The sequence below is a fragment of the Herpailurus yagouaroundi genome, unplaced genomic scaffold (assembly GCF_014898765.1).
Source record: "Herpailurus yagouaroundi ecotype Mexico unplaced genomic scaffold, PumYag 28, whole genome shotgun sequence".
NCBI classification, from domain to species: Eukaryota; Metazoa; Chordata; class Mammalia; order Carnivora; family Felidae; genus Herpailurus; species Herpailurus yagouaroundi.
Window position 1 is genome coordinate 114,043,486 of NW_024412376.1, and position 18,816 is coordinate 114,062,301.

Below are 18,816 nucleotides of genomic sequence, written 5' to 3' on the forward strand. Positions count from 1 at the left end.
TTTATTTCTTTATGGTTTCAGGTCTCACATTTAGGTCTTTCATCCATTTTGAGTGTACTTTTGCATATGGTATAAGAAAGTGTCCCAGTTTCTTTCTCTTTTTAGGCTGCTGTCCAGTTTTCCGATCACCATTTATTGAAGAGACTGTCTTTTTTCCGGTTAGATGTTCTTTCCTGCTTTGCCAAAGAATAATTGACCATATAGATTTGGGTTCATTTCTGAGTCTTCTCTTCTGTTCCATCGTTTTTGTGCAAGTTCCATACTCTCTTCATGACTACAGCTTTGTAATATAACTTGAAGTCTGGAATTGTGATGTCTCCAGCTTTGCTTTTCATTTTCAAGATTGCTTTGGCTATTCGGGGTCTTTTGTGGTCCCATACAAATTTTAGGATTCTTTGTTCTAGTTCTGTGAAAAAGGATGTTCATATTTTGTTAGGGATTGCAGTACATGTGTAGGTTGCTTTGGGTAGTATAAACGTTTTGACAATATTTGTTCTCCCAGTCCATGAGCATGGAATGTTTTTCTACTTTTTTGTGTCTTTAATTTCTTTTATCAATGTTTTCTAGTTTTCAGAGTATACCTCTTTCACCTCTTTGGTTAGGTTTATTCTGTGTATCTTATTTTTGGTACAATTGTAAATGGGATTTTTTCTTAATTTAACAGAACTAACTTTGAAGCTAGTCACAGGATTCTTTGTTTACAAAAATCTAATTTGACCTAAAAGCGTTTGTTCAGTCAATGATTTCAGCAATATTTTACTGGTTTATATTGCAGAAAACTTATTTTATGACAGTGTTTTTGAAATTTTTACATTAAACTTTAAAATCGCTTCAGTATTTCTAAGTATTGAATATTGAATACTCTGAATTTCAAAGAATTCTTTTGTTATTTCTCTTGATTGTTCATCTGGAGTTTCTTACTCTTTCTTGTCATTCACGACATGGCTGTTTTTGAAGATACAAACCTTTCTTTAGATAGAAAAATGTAGTTTTCCTAAGAAAAATTACAGGTTTATCATATTTCAGACTCAATTTTAACATTATAAAATTTAAACTGGTTGGATCTTGATCTCATTCTTTTTTACTGAAATATTTGGTTTATAACATTAAGGTAAAACACAGTTGTGTTATTCTACACAATAAGTTTAAATTCGTAATATTGATTACACCCCAAATTTAAACTGCTAAATAATATTTACTATTTCTTTGTGCTTCTAATTTACTTCAAAGTCATTGAAAGTAATTTACTTCTGTATGTGGCTATCTCTACACCTTGATATAAAGTTGAGTTTCTTTACTTACTTTTTTCAATTTTTTTTTTTTTTTGGTGAAGGGGGCTTTTGTAAATTAAAATTTTCTTTGTGAATATGTAAAATATTTATATATTTTCTAAACCAAAACTACAGTAACAGGGTGTGTTTCGAAAAGGCACCCTTCCATCATTGCCTCTTCATCCTGTTCCTTTTCTTATCCATAGATAAGAATTTTTATTAAATTACAAGTTCAGTGAAAGGTTTTTCTTTATCTCTTAGTTTCAATTTACTTATGTTTTTCTTGGGATTTTACAGAGGACTAAATTTAATATTAGCCTGAGTTGGTGAAGAAATTGTTAGGACTAAACAAACCCCTTTTACTGAAGTTGAAAGTTTTCAGATGAAATGGTTTCATATAGGCCAGTGTTTTTCTTTTTTTCTCCTCTCCCTGCTTGTCCATCAGGCCTTTCTAGATTAGATGAGTGGTTTTTTGCTTCTATTCTTCTTCATATATATTAGCTGTTGCTACTGGAAGGTGTTCACTTCATTTCTATTAGGGACAGAAATCCTTTCAACAGGAAACATGACTGAGAATAGCTGTGTGATTCCATTTACCATGTGAGTATAACCCCACAAGCTAGACTTCACCTTGCTATTCTCCTCACCATTGGCCATGATGGTACCTTGATCAACAAATTTCTCTTAGTTTGTGTATTAGAGTCCTCCAGAGAAATAAAGCCATAGTGGATTTATATAAAGAGATTGTAATAATTTAGCTCATGCTTTTATGGAGCCTGAGAAGTCCCATGATCTGCTATCTGCAAGATGGAAACCCCACAAAGCCATTGGTGTAATCCCAGTCCTATTCCCGAGGCCTAAAAACAAGGGGAGCTGATGGTGCAAATCTCAGTTCAAGGGCAGGAGACTGATATCCTGGCTCAGGAAGGCCTGAAGGAAGCAAAAAGGGGTGAATTCCTCCTTCATAAACCTTTTTGTTCTATTGGAGCCCTCACAGATTGGATGATACTCACCCACATTGGGGAAGACTATCTATTTTAATGAGTCTACTCATTCAAATGGTAATCTTACTGAGAAATACTCAAAGTCACAACCAAGAATATTGTTTAATCTGGACATCCATTTCCCTTGTCAAAGTTGACACATAAAATTAACCATCACAATTTATCTGCTTCCTCACTCTAGACTCAGCTTTATAAATGCAGGGGCCATGTTTAATGTCTTCCTCATTCTGTTCCTTTTGTCATACAACGAGCTCCTTCACACTGAAATTCAAATACTTTCTTGGGAGTAAGCAGCTAATATTAAATATACAAACTCCTTATGAAGAAGTATGAAGATATAGGAGATGAACAATATAGCAAAAATATGATTTTTATGTTACTCTTATATGCATCATTTTACCTTAAGTATATATACCTGAGGCATACCCATATCCCTATACTTTTGGCAACAATCACACTTTCATAAAATTTACTCATTTCTTTTCTAAAAATCTATTTCTTTCCCAGTTTTTGAAATTTTGCTTATTAGAATCATGAGTTTCTCAAGTTACAGAGTATTCCACATCCAGTTATTTACCAAGTGATACTGATTCTATTTTCAGATTATCTCTTCAATCATTTTTTTTTCTTTATGTATGCCTGTTTCCCCTGACTTAGTTTGGATATCAATTCTCTTTCCAAATCTTTTGTCCAATCTCCCTGTGGTGGCCTGTTTTGTTCTTCCATACACCATAATGAATTTGGATTTCTTTGTATAAAATATATCTTTCACATCACTCTTTGGTTAAAAAAAAAGTATGCTTTTTAACACATAGGATTATGTCTAATATCTTTAAATTGGAAGTTAAATCTTTCAGATTTTGTCCCTATCTACTTGTTCAATTATTTTCTATTTTGTAACCTATGTTCCAAGCTTTGTAAATCTCTATTAATTTCCTCTATGTATGATGATCTTACCTGATTCTTTGCCTTTAAGTCTATACTTTCTTCTGTTTGAAAAACCCTATCTTGCTCTCTGCCTAAAAGATATCTACTTATTTTTCAAGAGCACAGATAAATTATTATATTCTACTTTGATGATGTCAGATCCTACAGAGAATTAGTTGCCTCATTTTCTCTAACAATGATATAAACAAGAATGATTAGACTTTTATGTGCCATTTTCTTTCCATCGTGTTTTTATCAAATTCTTAAAACCACTCTTTTTCAGGTGATAAAGCTGAGGTTCAGAACCATTATTTAATTCAGCCAAGAGAATATAAGCTCAGTCCCTACTACTTAATGAACCCTTTAAAAAGCCCCTCAATGAGTGTATTTGTAAATAATTCTTCATATTTAGATACACATTAATTCTCACCATACTGTTCATTTAACTCTCTTGCTTCTCATCTATTTGCTTATCTCCCTGAGAAGACCTTCATCCTCATTACTTTTTTTTTACTTTATTTCCACTCTAATTTCTTTGAGATAACCTGAAAAGGAACAGACCTTCTCCTTTTATCTATTTATTACTCTTAAGCATATCCAGCATGAGTTCTTTGTGTCCATAAGCAGTATATGTTTCCCAGTCTGTAGTTGTCATTAATTACCCTGTCCAATTCTTGGTCTTCTATTTTCCACCTACTCTTGGCTTCCAGGATCTGAGTTCTGATCTCTTGCTTAAGTTAGAGTTACATCCCTTCTGTCTCTCTTGATTTCTTATTTACTTTATATTAGTAAGTGTATAGGCTACATACATATGGCTAAGGATGTAGTAAAAATGAGACCTAGACATCCTGGGTGACTCGGTTAAGCTTCTGACTTTGGCTCTGGTTATGATCTCGCAGTTCATGAGTTCAAGCCCTACTTTAGGCCCTCTGATGTTAGCACAGAGCCAAATGAACCCACTTTGGATCCTTTTCCCCCTCTCTCACTGTCCCTTCCCCGCTTGCATGCATGTGCGCTCTCTTTCTCTCTCTCTCAAAAATAAATAAACATTTTTAAAAATATCATTCAGTAACCAAGATCCTTTATAAATCTGCCCATACTCCAAGGTATTGTCCTGGTCTTCACGGTCCAAGACAAAGTACTACCAGGTCTGTGTTCTAACATTTTTTTCCAGGGGAAATAGTGCAATGCAATGATACATCAAAAGTTGCACATACCACCTCTGTTCATATGTCATTAGTGTGGACACAGTCATATGACCATATCAAACTGAAAGAGAGGTTGTAAAATACAGTCACCAGGTAGAGCGTCTGAAGGAGGAAAAGAGAATAGAAACTTAAAATTGGTTACTAGTGTGCACTACATTTATCTATTATTTATTCTGAAACCATGCTAATTTAACATATATATACGTTTATTTCATAGAAAATTCTACACTTGAACTAGAAAGTCTCAGTTTGAATCCTAGCACAACCATGAAACTCTTTCTACTTTGGAAATGACATTTTCTGCGCTATATTTTTTATGACTGAAACTAGTTTGTAGAAATGTTATCCATATACATTAGGTTAATCTTAATGTTTTATCCACTGCATACTTCAGAAACATCATGCATGGTGACCAGAGAAACTACCCTTAATGTTATGTTCATTCATTTTCCCAACAACTCATTTTTATTAAAGAGACTATCCTTTATCGTTAAAAGGGAAAGTGATTGAAAATAATAATGAGAAATATTTTCTTACTAAAAAGAAGAAAGAGAGAATGGATATTGCAATAATGTTTAAAGGAAAAAATCCAAAATTACCACTATTCACATGACCATATAATCTCTCCCATAGACTTGTTCTGTGATCTTGAGCTTTTTTGTCTGTCCTCTCTTGGCCTCAGTTTTCTTATTTACGAAAACTTGATGATCTCCAAGTTTCTTTCCTTTACTAATGTTGCTGATTCTCTTTAGTTAAAAATATGTATTTATTAAACATTTTATTTATATGTGTAAGAGACTATATGGCAGTTTTATTGCAAGGCAGTTTGATGATGATGATGAACTGTTGAATAAAACAGACCTATATTCCTCTGCTGAGAAGCTTACATTCTAATAAGATTGGTAATAAAAATTAAGGGAAAATAATGATGGGGTAATTAATATCAGAAGACATGAAAGCCAGGCTTAGAAGAAAGAAAATGGATATATTTTTACAAATCTATGGTTTTCAGTAACATAAACTGTTATATACGTAGTTTCTCATATAGTTATATATAGTTATGTATATGGTTTATTAGGTATATATTACCTTGGGATAATGTATAATTAAAACACAGCTTACATGTATCCCTAATGAATTTACTCAGCCTACTTTATCCCACTTCTACTCCTTCACCTACCTAAAAAACACATTACATAATTTACGTGTAGTATAGAACTCAAACATAATCTCCTGCATCTTCTTACTCTAGATGACATTCTATAAAAGTGTGCAATGACACCCAGACAGATATTACACTTAAGTTTATTTTTTTTAATTTTTTTCTTTTTTTTTTACATTTAAGTTTATTAATGATGATATTAAGCAGTCTTTTGATACTGAATGATACTAGAAATAAAATAATTATTCTCTATTGAGGCTACATTCTGCCTATAAAAATATTTCATCTATGAAAACACTTTGCCTCTATAGCATCATTGGAGGATATTAGTCATGTGTGCCAGTAAAAAGGTCATAGCACAATAAATTTTAAATACACATGTTAAGTATAATTTGACACGGTTCAATATCTTAAAATATGCATTTTGTTATATCTTTATTCCAAGGCATATCTCCAGCTTTGAATTACTAACTGAATAAATGAAAAATTATTAACTACCATGTAGTCCTTTTCAATTAATCCACGTTAACTTTCTAACCTTAATGTCCATTGAGAGGTACCCAGGTATACGTTTTCTGTTTGTCACTTAATCTTAGTATCTCATCTCTAAATTTGCTTATCATAATCACAAAAATTAATCTTTATGGAACTCCATGTGTGCATGCTAGCTACAGTGATAAATTATTTTTTAATCCTCATCTAACTCGATGAGCTAGGTTGTTGTATTATAGTCAATTATGACTAAAAAGTTAACCCAAATTAATGGTTATCATCATACAGAATAACTAATTCTAAGTCTATTTGACAATGCTAAAATGCAAGGTTTCTCTAAGAAGCATAGTGCTAACATTATTCTGTTTTTTTTCTAAGTATAGAGGACCTTCTGCTAATTCAACAAGGCTGTTATATATTACCTTTCCCCCAATTCTGTTATATTCATGTATATATGAATATACACATAAAAGCATTCATTTAAAGTCAGTATACTACATCTATTACTTACATATAGAATATTTTCTAGTGATAAGTCCTGAGAAATTCTTAAGCACCCAAATAGCTTAGAGTTAAGACCACCAGCTTTTAGCAGTAAAACACCAGTTGAGTGAATTCTGTCTAGTTTTATTTTTGGTTTCTTTCTTCTTTTAAATGTTGACTTGTGTTATCTGTGTAGATATTCATTGTAGACTATTGGGAAAGTACAGAAAACTATTAGTTAAGACGTGGTCAATGCTCTTTGAGAACTGATAGTGGTGTCTTAAACAATGTAATAATCATACTCATCTTTTCTAAAAATTCTGAAATGCCAGATGAGTTGGAGGGAAAGAGGTATCTTCTATACTGTTAGGCTACCATCGCCTAGGTTGTTGCTGTCACCATGCCTCATCTAAATAAGACTGAATGTCAGAAAACATACTTGAATGGGTAGCATTTTCTTTTCAGGAATTATTAGACGGTGACATTCACCATCTGCTGCTATCTTACTGGACAAAACATGGCAATTTTGAACTTACCAGAGTCTTGCTAATGTGGTCTTTAAGTAGATGGTCATCCATCCAGCTAAAATTATCAATGTTCTAGTATTAAAAAAAAGGAGAGTGGGTATTGGGATCAGTAGCCACCAAAGAAAAGTATCTCTCTGAGATTTTTAATGTTAATTTTGGATTAGTGTGATTAATGATGAAATAAATGTATGGAACATTAATTATTCCACAGTGTGGAGGTTTTAAGCTAGATCCCCAAAAATGCAAATTTTGGGTCAAAATATGGCAAACAAACCAAAAAAGTTAAAATCATGCCTAAATATGTCTCATAAAGACAGTACTAGTTTATGCTTAAACATAATTTATGCTTGAAAACTATGATATATTCCAGGATTTATTTATAACTTTGCAAATGTGATAGACAAAATACTTTAAAACTGCACATTAGTTTCACTTTTAAGCATGATATATTTCTAAGTGAATTGGCCAATTTTGTTTGCTCTACACATTGTCTCCTTATGCATCTTCTTATTTTATGTAGAATCTAATGTTTCTTACTTATGGAAACTTCATATATATCGCGGATAGTAACACTTCACTAATAATGTTATTTTTAAATATTTTCGTAGTTTCATCTTCTTGTTTATTAACTTACTGCTTTTCTATGTTTTAGAAATTTAAAAGCTATATGTTTTCAGTACTCAAATCCATCAATGATATTTTTCAAGTGTCTTATCCTCAGTTATATTGAGATGTGATCGACATATCACCACATAAGTAAAGTGTACAGCCTAATGATTTCACTTACCATTTCACATACCATGAAATGATTACTACAGTAAGTTAACTCTGATCACCTCATATAGATACAGGAGGAAAAAAAAGAAAATACATTTATTTTTCCTGGTGATGAGAACGTTGAGGATTTACTCTTAACAACTTTTATATATGCCAAACAACTTTTACATATGCCAAACAGCAATGTTAACTATAGTCATCATGTTGTACGTTACATCCCTAGTACTTGTAACTGAAAATTTGACCACCTTCCTCCATTTCCCCCTTCCCCACCCCTATTTCTGGTAATCACAGATCTGATGTTTTCTATGAATTTGTGTTATCTGTTTATCTATTTATTTATTTTTAAATTTCTAACACAGAAGTGAGAGCATACAGTATTGGTCCCATCCTCCCTCTCTCTCTCTCTCTCTCTCTCTCTCTCTCTCTCTCTCCTAGAAGTTTGTACCTCTTAGTCCCCTTCACATATTTTGCTCACCTTCAGCATCTCCCAGCTGTGGTAACCAACCAACACTTTGTTCTCTATAAGTTTGCTTTATTGTGTTTGTTTGTCTTGTTTAGATTCCGCATATAAGTATTTGTCTTTTTCAGATTTATTTCACTTAGCATAATACTCTGTAAGTCCATCCATGATGTCACAAATGGCAACATTTCTTTCTTCTTTAATGCTGAGTAATATTCTGAGGCACAGGAATCCCTTGAAGGATGCTACAAGTTCAGTTCCAGACCACAGCAGTAAAGTGATCTTTACAACAAATGATTTTTCTGGTTCCCAATACATATATGAAAGTTCTGTTTCTACTGTAGACTAGTAAGTGTGCAATATCATTATGTCAAAAAAAATGTACGTACCTTAATGAAAAAATACTTTATTGCTAAAAAATGCTAACCCTCATCTGAACTTTCAGCAAATCATAATCATTGATCATAGATCACCATTACAAATATAATAACAATGAAAAAGTTTGAAATATTACAAGAATTATCAAAATATGATAGACATGGAGTGAGCAAATGCTGAGAGCAAAATGGGACTGATAGACTTGCTTGAGAGTTGCCATAAATCTTCAATTCGTAGAGAAGGCAGTATCTACAAAGTGCAATAAAGTGAGTACAATAAAATGAAGTATGTCCAATGAAGGAATGCATATATACATACATAAATACATACATACGTACATCATCTTTATTCACTTATCAATGGACACTTAGGTTACTTTTATGTCTTAGCTATTGTAAATAATGCTGCAATATATCTATCTCTATCTATCTATCTATCTATATCTATCTTTGAATTGATATTTTTGTTTTCTTCAGATAAATACCCAAAAGTAGAATTGCTTGAACATATGATAGTTGGCTCAGGTCATTTCATGGCTTGTAAGTTCGAGCCCCACATTGGGCTCTGTGCTGAGAGCTCACAGCCAGGAGCCTCTTTCAGATTCTGTGTCTCCCTCACTCTCTGCCCCTCCCCCACTCACTCTCTCGTCTCTCTTTGTCTCTTTCTCAAATTTACTTTATTAATAAAATTTAAAAAATTTGATTCACTAAAACAGCAGACCTTTGGAAATCTCTATTTACAAGTCATAGAGAGAAGAATCGAAATCCAATACAGTGTCTTAGCACAGGCTGCTATAACAAAATGCCATGGGCTAGGTGTCCTAAATAGCAGACATTTATTTCTTACAGTTCTGGATGTAAGTCTGACCTGAGATCAGAATGCCAACATCATTAAATTATGGTGAAGTCATCTGTCTTGCAGATGACTGGTTTCTTGGTGTATCCTCAAATGGTGCAGAAACAGAAGAGAGAAGAAAGAAAGCAGGTTATCTGGTCTATTCTTATTAGGGCACTAATCTCATCCTGAGGACTGTATCCTCATGACCTCATCTAAACCTTATTACCTTCCAAAGGTCCCACCTCCAAATACTATCACATTGGGAGTTAAGACTTCACCATGTGAATTTTTGGGAAACACACTCAGTCATTAACTACCAGAAAATGTAGTCAAAATATAATTCTTCCAAAGATTACATATCAGTTACTATGGCTAAAAATGTAAATGGCCTCAAGCCCAGGACCTGGACATGTTAGATTGCCAGGGTTTGAGCCCAGGCTGAGGGTAGCCGGATACCTCAGGCCCGGGGAGTTCTGGATCAGTGCCTGCGGGGCTGGCTGTACATACACCCAGCTGAGGGGGTCACCGAGACCCAGGAGGTTCAGGGAACATTAGCGATCTATGTGTGTTTTTCCAAGGCACCTAATAAAAAACTTCTTCACAAAATGGTTAATATGATTAAGTGAAAACAGAAAATGGCAAGCACGTGTCTGTATTAGAGCTCCTTGGCAACATTCTTATCATCCCTCAAGCCACCCTTGGTGGGAGAATAAAAGGCAGAAACATGCAGTATCACTCTAACTCTGGAAAAGCAGAAGAGTTAAAACTTTATCCACAATTTGTGACTCTGTGTGAAAAGGAATTAGCTGCTAACAGCAAGACGGCTGAAGCCACGGTTGTGGCGGGAACAGGATACTTACCCGAACGAACAGGAGTTATAACGCTGGATACCAGTGGACCACATACACACCTAGTTTAGTTTTGAAAAATTAAGTTAGCTTCTGCAATTGTTTTGTGGTATAAAATGATCTCAACTCTAATTATTTTCTTCCCCTTCTTTTTTTTTTTTAATGTTTATTTTTGAGAGAGTGAGAGAGAGTGTGAGAAGGGGAGGGGCAGAGAGCAAGGGAGACACAGAATCCGAAGCAGGCTCCAGGCTCTGAGCTATCAGCACAGAGCCGGATGCAGAGCTTGAACTCACAAACCGCGAGATCATGACCTGAGCTGAAGTCAGACGTTTAACCCACTAAATGACCCAAGTGCCCCATTCTTCGTCTTCTTCTTGACTATGCTAACCTGCAGCAATTTTAGATAAGAAAATCCTGGGTCCCATCCATAACTCTGTAACCTGCTAATTGGATGACCTTGTCAAGTCGCAAAACACTGTGTTAGTTAGACATGAGCAAGGAAGGATAAAGCAGGTGCTGGCCACACCTTTGGAGCCACCCTGAAAGTTAACAGTCACACTTTCAGAGCTACCTCTAAGGGCTAACAGAACAGGAAATGCCTTGCCACAGAGCTGGCTCAAAAGCCACAAGGGGACTTATAAGAGATGAGCATGTGCTCAAAATGTGCACCTTGCCCTTAAGTACTTTTAAGGTCACAACAAAAGCTCATAAGACACTCATAAATACACAATACATAAATAAATGCAAATAGAATGCATCATGGGTAGGTGCATGCTGAGAAGCCATAATGTCATATAACCACCAGGTGTCAATCAAAAATATCAATAAAGCCAAATTCACATGTACACAAAACAAGCTTAAAAGGTTGTAGGTAGAGCTTCTTGGAGCCACCGCCATCCTTCTTCTTCTGGCAGTGGTCTGCTTTTACTCTTGCAAGTGTATTCTACTTACCTACTTGATAAACTCTATCTCCCCATTCTGATCTGGGGTCTCCAATTCTTTGGTACATCTGGGACAAGAACTGAGTGACCCAATGACAGCTGGATCTCAGTCACCTTTCATCCTGCTTTCTCTACACTTTCATTTGATAATGTGAACACTGCTTTCTATTCACTTTACAGTCATTGTGGGAATATTCTTAGGTGTATTTAAGTATTTTGCAGTGAATAATTTTGTTCAGTCAAGAAAAAACATATTTCTTAGACCCTCAAGTGTGTGTAGTATATAATAAAAATAACTATTTGCCTTAAAATTAGGTAAAATCCTGCACAAACTGAAAAAAAAATTCAACGGCCTTTGTTCTCACAAAATGCACAGACAATACTTTAGGTCTTGTGTAATACTGTAGAAGCATCTTTATTACTGCCTAAGTGATTTACAGTCTTGTGATATAACCACCACTGCTTCAGTAAACAAAAGAAAGCCATTTCAAATTCAATTATTAAAATGCTAACATTAGTTTGGGATGGAACCAAACAGAAAATCATTTGTGTCCATGGCTTAAAAGTAACATTATCCACAGTATGAAGTAACTTGAAACCAATATGGAGCCAAATGTAATGAAATTGAATAACTTTATTTTTCTTGATGGGTTCCAAGAGTTATATTTTACCAAATTCAAAACTAAACTAGTCCCACCTGAGACTTTTCCAGGAAGTCTCCCCTTATAAGCTCTTATTTTGGACAGAAATAGAAGGGTGAACTATTCATTTCTACAGTTAATGAGTAAATGTTGTTGAGCGCCTCCTATGTACTATTCCAAACACATGTATAGCTTGTCTTATACACTGTTCTTTCTCTTCCATCTTTTCCTCCTCTTCCTTTTATACAGTGAATTCAGTGTGCTTTAGTCTTTCATTTCTTAATTTCTTTCTCCCCATTACTGCACTCTTGGTATCCCTTTGAACACCAAGTTCAAAGACAACAAAAAAAGTTCCACCGGTGTATACTGCCTATATAGAAAAGAAAAAGTAGAGTAAAATAATTTTCCATTAAAAGTGATTCAACTAATAACTCATTTTCCATTAAAGAGGACCCAAGCAGGTCTAAAGTCTGAGGTCTACTTGTCATCTGTTTTTCTATCTACAGTTGATTTGTAGGGAAATGTTTTCTAGCCCAAGACTTGTCTACACATTGAGAACTCCTCAAGTCATTAGTCTACATTTTTTCCCTGACATTTACATTTTAAATATCTAACTACCTACCTAGTGTATCTATATGGATTCTAACAGATACCTCAAGTCTGCATGTCTGAAAGTTCAGTTTTTGGTATTTGTACCTCTCCCCACAATAGAAACAAACAGTGTGCCCCTCCCATGGTGATTCCTATCCCCTTCATGGAATTCCAACTTCATCATTCTAAGTGAACAGGTAAAAGTCTTAGAGTCATTCTTGACTTTTCTTTATCTCTCACATATAATCCAGGAGCAGATCATGTTAGCTCTCCCTTCAAAATGAATCCAGACCCCTGCTGCTGACAATGACTGAGATAAGGTGGTCTAGTCCTATACCAGTATGTAAAGCGTTGGAAAAGTGAACAAAATATGACATAACTATTTTCAGATATCAGAAAATAGGAATTATAGGAATGTATCCCTTATTGAAAAAGAAAAATGTATGAGACTTATGTTTGCTCAGGATGTTGGCCTAGGAGGGATTTCTATACAATATGGCAACAGAAAATACAAGCAGAACATAGGAGTCTTACTGAGATGTGAAAACAAAGATAGGCTATTGGGGAGGCTGAGGAAGCTGAAATTATCAGTAAGATGTACTGGATAAGAGACAGCTATTTAGGAAAAATTCTCCATACATCTGCGGAAGAGTACCTGGAGTCTTTGGCTGTATATGTATATAATCTACAAGTACAGAAAAACATCAAATACCGGGGAAATGTAATCTCAAAAACCTACAGAACTCAAACAGAACAGGGCGATGTTAGACTTCATGAGCCAGAGTGGGGAGACCTCACTGAATATTCAGGGCAGTCAGTTGAGACCTAGAAAATTCCTGCTTTATATAGACAGCTAAATCTAGATACTCCACAATATATCATTCACAATAGCTAGCATTCAGTAAAAATTGCTAGCGATATAAAAAGCAGAATACTATGGACAAAATATGTAAAATAGCTAAAGGTTAATGAAGTGAGGAAAACTTGATTGAACATGCTGGTTGCATGAAGTTGATGAAAACTGAAAATACCTGAATGCTACAAAAGTTAGAGTGCTATTTATATAGGTTTCTCTACCTTAATGTGGGAGGTAGGGTGGGGAGCAATGGGTAAACTTTTTTCTTCTTTTTAGTTAAATAAGTTGAGGGAAAAATCACCACTTAACAATCTCCAAAAACTTAAGAGATAGAAGCATTAAGAATCAAAGCCTACTAATGTTACAAAGAAGGAAGACAACAATGTTTCCTATAGTCTGGCCAAAGGGACCTAATCTGAGTCTGAACCAGTCTATGGATCGAACTTCAAATTTTCAGGAAATACAGGGACAAAGGAACATAATAAACTTTACCATAAGTGTGCAATTAGCAAAGATCAGACCCTGGGAAATTGTACAAGGCAAGATCCCTTAACCCACAAGCTGTAAGTAAACAAAAGGGATGGAGGAGGAATCTAGAGATTATAGGAAACTTAAAAGATAAATTTTCAAATGTCTTAATATAAGACTAGAGTTGTGATATAATAAAAGAATATTCATTTTGGTCTTTGCCCTGTTTCCTGGCACAGAGCTTTTAAGACCCTTGAAATCTCCTGAGTGCTGGAAGGGTCTTCAGTATGTTACTGAGAAGATTCTTAGCTGAGAGGTCTATAGACAACTTTAGGACGGGGGCTGGTCACCAGAGGAACCAGGCATGTAATCACCAGTGGATTGGAACTTTTGGCTCCACACCCCACCCCAACACACATTAACACACTCCACGGAAGACCAAAAAATGCTAGCAACTGATTTAATCACTAATGGCCAGTGATTTAGGCAATCATGCTTAAACCCTAAATTCTGCGGTTTGGAGAGTTTCTAGGTTGGTGAACATATACACATATGAGGAAACTGACATATCCCAAACTCCAAGGGGATCGAAGCTGCTATGCTTGAGAGACTCCCAGACCTTACACACTTTATGTCTTCATCTGGCTCTTTATCTTTATCATTCATATAAACAAGTAATAGTAAATTTAAAAAAAACCCATAGGACTCAAATATTTTTTAGATCTTAAGTTTATAGGTATTTTATTTGTTTGCAAAATAGACTTTAGTTTTTCTCATAATTACCTTCAATGTTAGTATCCTCCAAATTGTTTTCACAATAAATAAGACCGTCAGACTTATTCACAAAAAATAAGACTATTAACAGCTTTTAGTTCAAAGACTTCCAGGCATACTTTGTCAAAACATTTTTAAGATGGAGCAGGAACATGGCTGTAAGCTAACACATGCCATCAGGAATATCCACACTATTTAAAAATGCCATGAGGCACCAACATAGTTGTGTTGAATGGATACTGAGTAATTGACTGAATGGTGCGGTGTAAGCTTAGCAGAAGAACTGTGCAAAAGCCATAGAATCAACTCTTGTTCCTATACATACTTTCTGACCAAATTGGAATCAATTATATGTGGAATTGGCTGCCACCCATAGTCTTTCCTTCCCTGTGCTCTTTTCTCATAGTTATATTCTCCTCGCATGCACTTGGATTTATCACTACATAAATCTAATTTTGGTTTATGTGTGTATTCAACACGTACTTATGAATGCTTAATAGATAAGAACCATCGCATAGTTGCCTCTGTGCTCCTGGAGACTCGCACATGAAATGAACTCATAAAAACTTCATGGAATGAACAAATCATAGGACTTCACAGGTAACTTGGCACAGTGTAAAAAGGGCCTTCCTTCCCTGATCTACTGGTTGATGGTAGAATTTCGATGTGCTCTTAAGCTTTTATTCTAACACCTAGACATCTGTTGAAATATAAAGACATTTAGATATGTTAATCTGAAGGTAGGACAAACAAAGCTAGAAACAGAATATATTAATTAAAATTTTGTATGGAGATTGTAGAGTCCCGTGCAGTTCTAAAAAAGAATATAGAAAGATCCCAAGTCCAGTTTACCTAGTCTCCCCTGATGGTAACTTCTTCTAAAACTGTAACATGGTTTTTCTGTTGGTGTTTCACTGGAATAGTGCAGGTATTGACAGAAAGATGTTTCTGCTGTTAGGCTATCTTGATCTGGTCTTTTGTTAGAGAAAACGGGCTTTTCTTGGAGCTTTATTGATCTGTGTGTGTCCAGTTTGGCAGTTCCTGCAGTCCTCATCTAGGGTATATGGAGTAAGAAGGAGACACAGGGGACTCACTGCTACATGTGCCTCATGCCCTGTCTCTAGGCAGTCTGCCCACTTCTTTCCACCTTTTAGAATTTACCTGTGCTTGTTTGTTCTGTTATGTCCGGGGTAATTACGACTGGAAGGAATGGAGTTATTGCATATTGGTGAACCAGAATATGCTTTTATTTTATTTCATTTTTAATGTCCTATTTATTTTTGAGAGAGAGCATGAGCAGGGGAGGGGTAGGGAGAGGGGGACAGAGGATCCAAAGTGGGCTCTGTGCTCACAGCAGCGAGCCCAATGCAGGGCTCAAACTCACGAACTGCAAGACCATGACCTGAGCTGAAGTCAGGCATTCAACCAAGAAAACCACCCAGGGGCCCCTTTATTTCATGTTTTTATTTATGAAAATGAGAGAGCACAAGCAGGGGAGGGGCAGAGAGAGAGGGAGACAGAGAATCTGAAGCAGGCTCTGTGCTGTCAGCAGAGATCTCAACGTGGGGCTCGAACTCATGAAACATGAGATGATGACATCAGCTGAAGTCTGATGCCTAATTGACTGAGCCACCCAGATGCCCTGGACATATTTTTAATATGTGTCAGTAAAATGGGTTTTGTAACCTATGGGAATGAAAAAGCTACAGACGGGATTAACCTGGGTTTGAGGAAAGAGAACATGTAGGCTATGCACCTATGAGTGTAGAAGAGGGATTGCTTATGGGAAGCATACAGTATGCGGAATAAAGAAAAACAAAAGACAAATTTGGATCACCATGCACCTTTTCCCTGAGGGATAGGCACAAGATGCTAATATTTCTGAACACTCAGAGTTTCTTGGGAGCACTGAATATACAGACAGTAATTAAGAGACCTACTATAGGGACATAATTTAATCCAAACGAACTGAAGAAACATCATATCTTTCTTCAAAATAGAAGTGAGATTATAATTTGGGTATCTATAAAAAAACACTTAGCATTAAATGTATTTGTAGAATATAATGTGGAAAAGGAAGGGAGAAAAAGAAAGAAACATTTGTTAGAAATTTCTAAGTACTGAGTCCTGATATAAATAGGTTCTTGTCATTTTGAGAATACTGCATTGATATTTACTAAAAGCTTTTCTTAATCCTTTTTTTTGTTGTTGTTGTAAAAAGTTACACTCAGGGGCCTTTTATTTAGGCATGCTGAGGCAATATATCTCATTGCCTTGCCTACCAAAATATGCCTTCAATGACCTGAAAAATGATATCAATATTAACTGACACATCTTAAAAACTTGAAAGAGACATTGCCATTCATAACACACAGCGCTGTGATACTTTATTTATTTATTTCTAGAGAAAGAGAGAGAGTGTGCGAGACAGGGAGGAGCAGGAGAGGGAGAAAGAGAGAATCTTAAGCAGGTTCCACACCCAGTGGGAGCCTGATCTCAGGACCTTGGGATCATGACCTGAGCAGAAATCAAGAGTCTGATGCTTAACTAACTGAGCCATCCAGGCACCTCACAGAGCAATACTTTTAAAGTGTATTTCTTATCCATTTTTCTGTTCCAAGCTGCACTGGTGACATTGTGGCATTGTTTCCTGTCCCTTTTCTATAACCCTGCAGTCAGGCTCAGTCTCTCCCAGATCTCACCTTTCTTCTCCAATTAGCTCATTACTCTCTCCATTTTTAAATCAATCAAGCCCATTCTTAGATGCTTTCAAATCCCAAACCCCCAACCCAAACCCATTATGTATTATCAGATAACTAACCTGAAATTTAGCTAAAAGAGGAGATTTATTTCTGGTTGCCAGACTGAGGGCCAACAATATGAAATAAATTTTGGGTTGTGTCTTTTCTTACCAAATTGGAAAATATATGCTGCTTTTCTTTTAGATTTTGTAAGAATTGGAAGATTGTTAGTCATGATGAGGTGTGAATGTGTAAGTCAAATAGAGAAATGCGTATTTGTTATTTGAGGCAATTAAACTGGCATGACTGCGGATATAATCAGATTGGCAAATCCACGTTAAGGAAGATCACTCATCTATCACGAGCAGAGACTTAATTACTATTTTTTAAAAGTGCTAGGGCATCTCTGATGTTTTGAGGCTGCTTAGTGAACCGATGATCCTGATAATTTTTTCCCATTTTTAGAAAAAAAAATGTTTAAGCCTCTCTTCAATGCCTTTCCAGTCTCATAATTGGAGAAGTGTAAGACCTGACTTCCCCAGTGAGGACAGGGATGATTCAGTGTTTATGGGAGTTCAATCAAGTTGCTTTATATAGCAGTGGTAGAAAACTTGAATGAATTATGAACTGTGGCTGTCTAATCTGATTATTCCACACTCCAAAATTTTGTAATTGATGGGATGTTATGATTTTGTTTATAGGCAAGATTTTGATCTTTGATTCACAAAAGCTCTTGTGCTGTCATTTATAAAGGAAGTATTCATAAAAATAATAGCAGGACCAAACTTTAGTATCTCAAAGGCATAGTATTTTAGTGAATAAACCATATTGAAAAAGGGAAGGAAAATAAATCAGTTTATATGTGATTTGGAATGGCTATTTTATTGAGATAAGTATAGATGGAAAAATAGTTTATTATAGCTATGTAGAAAAATTATCTTCTTCAAAATAGAATTTTTAAATATGAAAATAGTGATATAGCAAATGTTTATTGTGACTTTTCCAAGTAGTGGACAAATCTTGAAATTTGACATCAAAACAATATTTGTTTGAGGGTTGTCTTGCTTAATACTTCTTTCAGATTCAACATTTCATATATAAGATAAATATACTTAATTCACCCATTATTGTGGGAAATGAGATAATGGATGAAAAATTCCTGAAATAAAATACTTTTAATATATTTTAATAAGCTTTCCCCAGCATAAACTGTTCATGCACTAAATTTTCAATCCTTATTATGCCACCTGAAATTTTTTACCCTTAGTTTCTAAATCCCATGAGAAACTGAGATTCACAGATGAATAATGATATTGCTAAGATCACAAATGGATGACAGAGGTGGGATTTGAAGTCCTGTCGTATGAGTTCTTGTCAAGAACTGATACCATTACTCAAAATCTGCTTCTAGTAAATTCAGGTCACGT

General features: G+C 35.2%; 1 pseudogene; it reads left to right on the forward strand.

Annotated features, from left to right (window-relative positions):
* Positions 1-10,448, forward strand: part of LOC121040503 (D-aminoacyl-tRNA deacylase 2-like) — a 36,626-nt pseudogene extending 26,178 nt beyond the window's left edge.
* Positions 10,449-18,816: the final 8,368 nt, after the last annotated feature.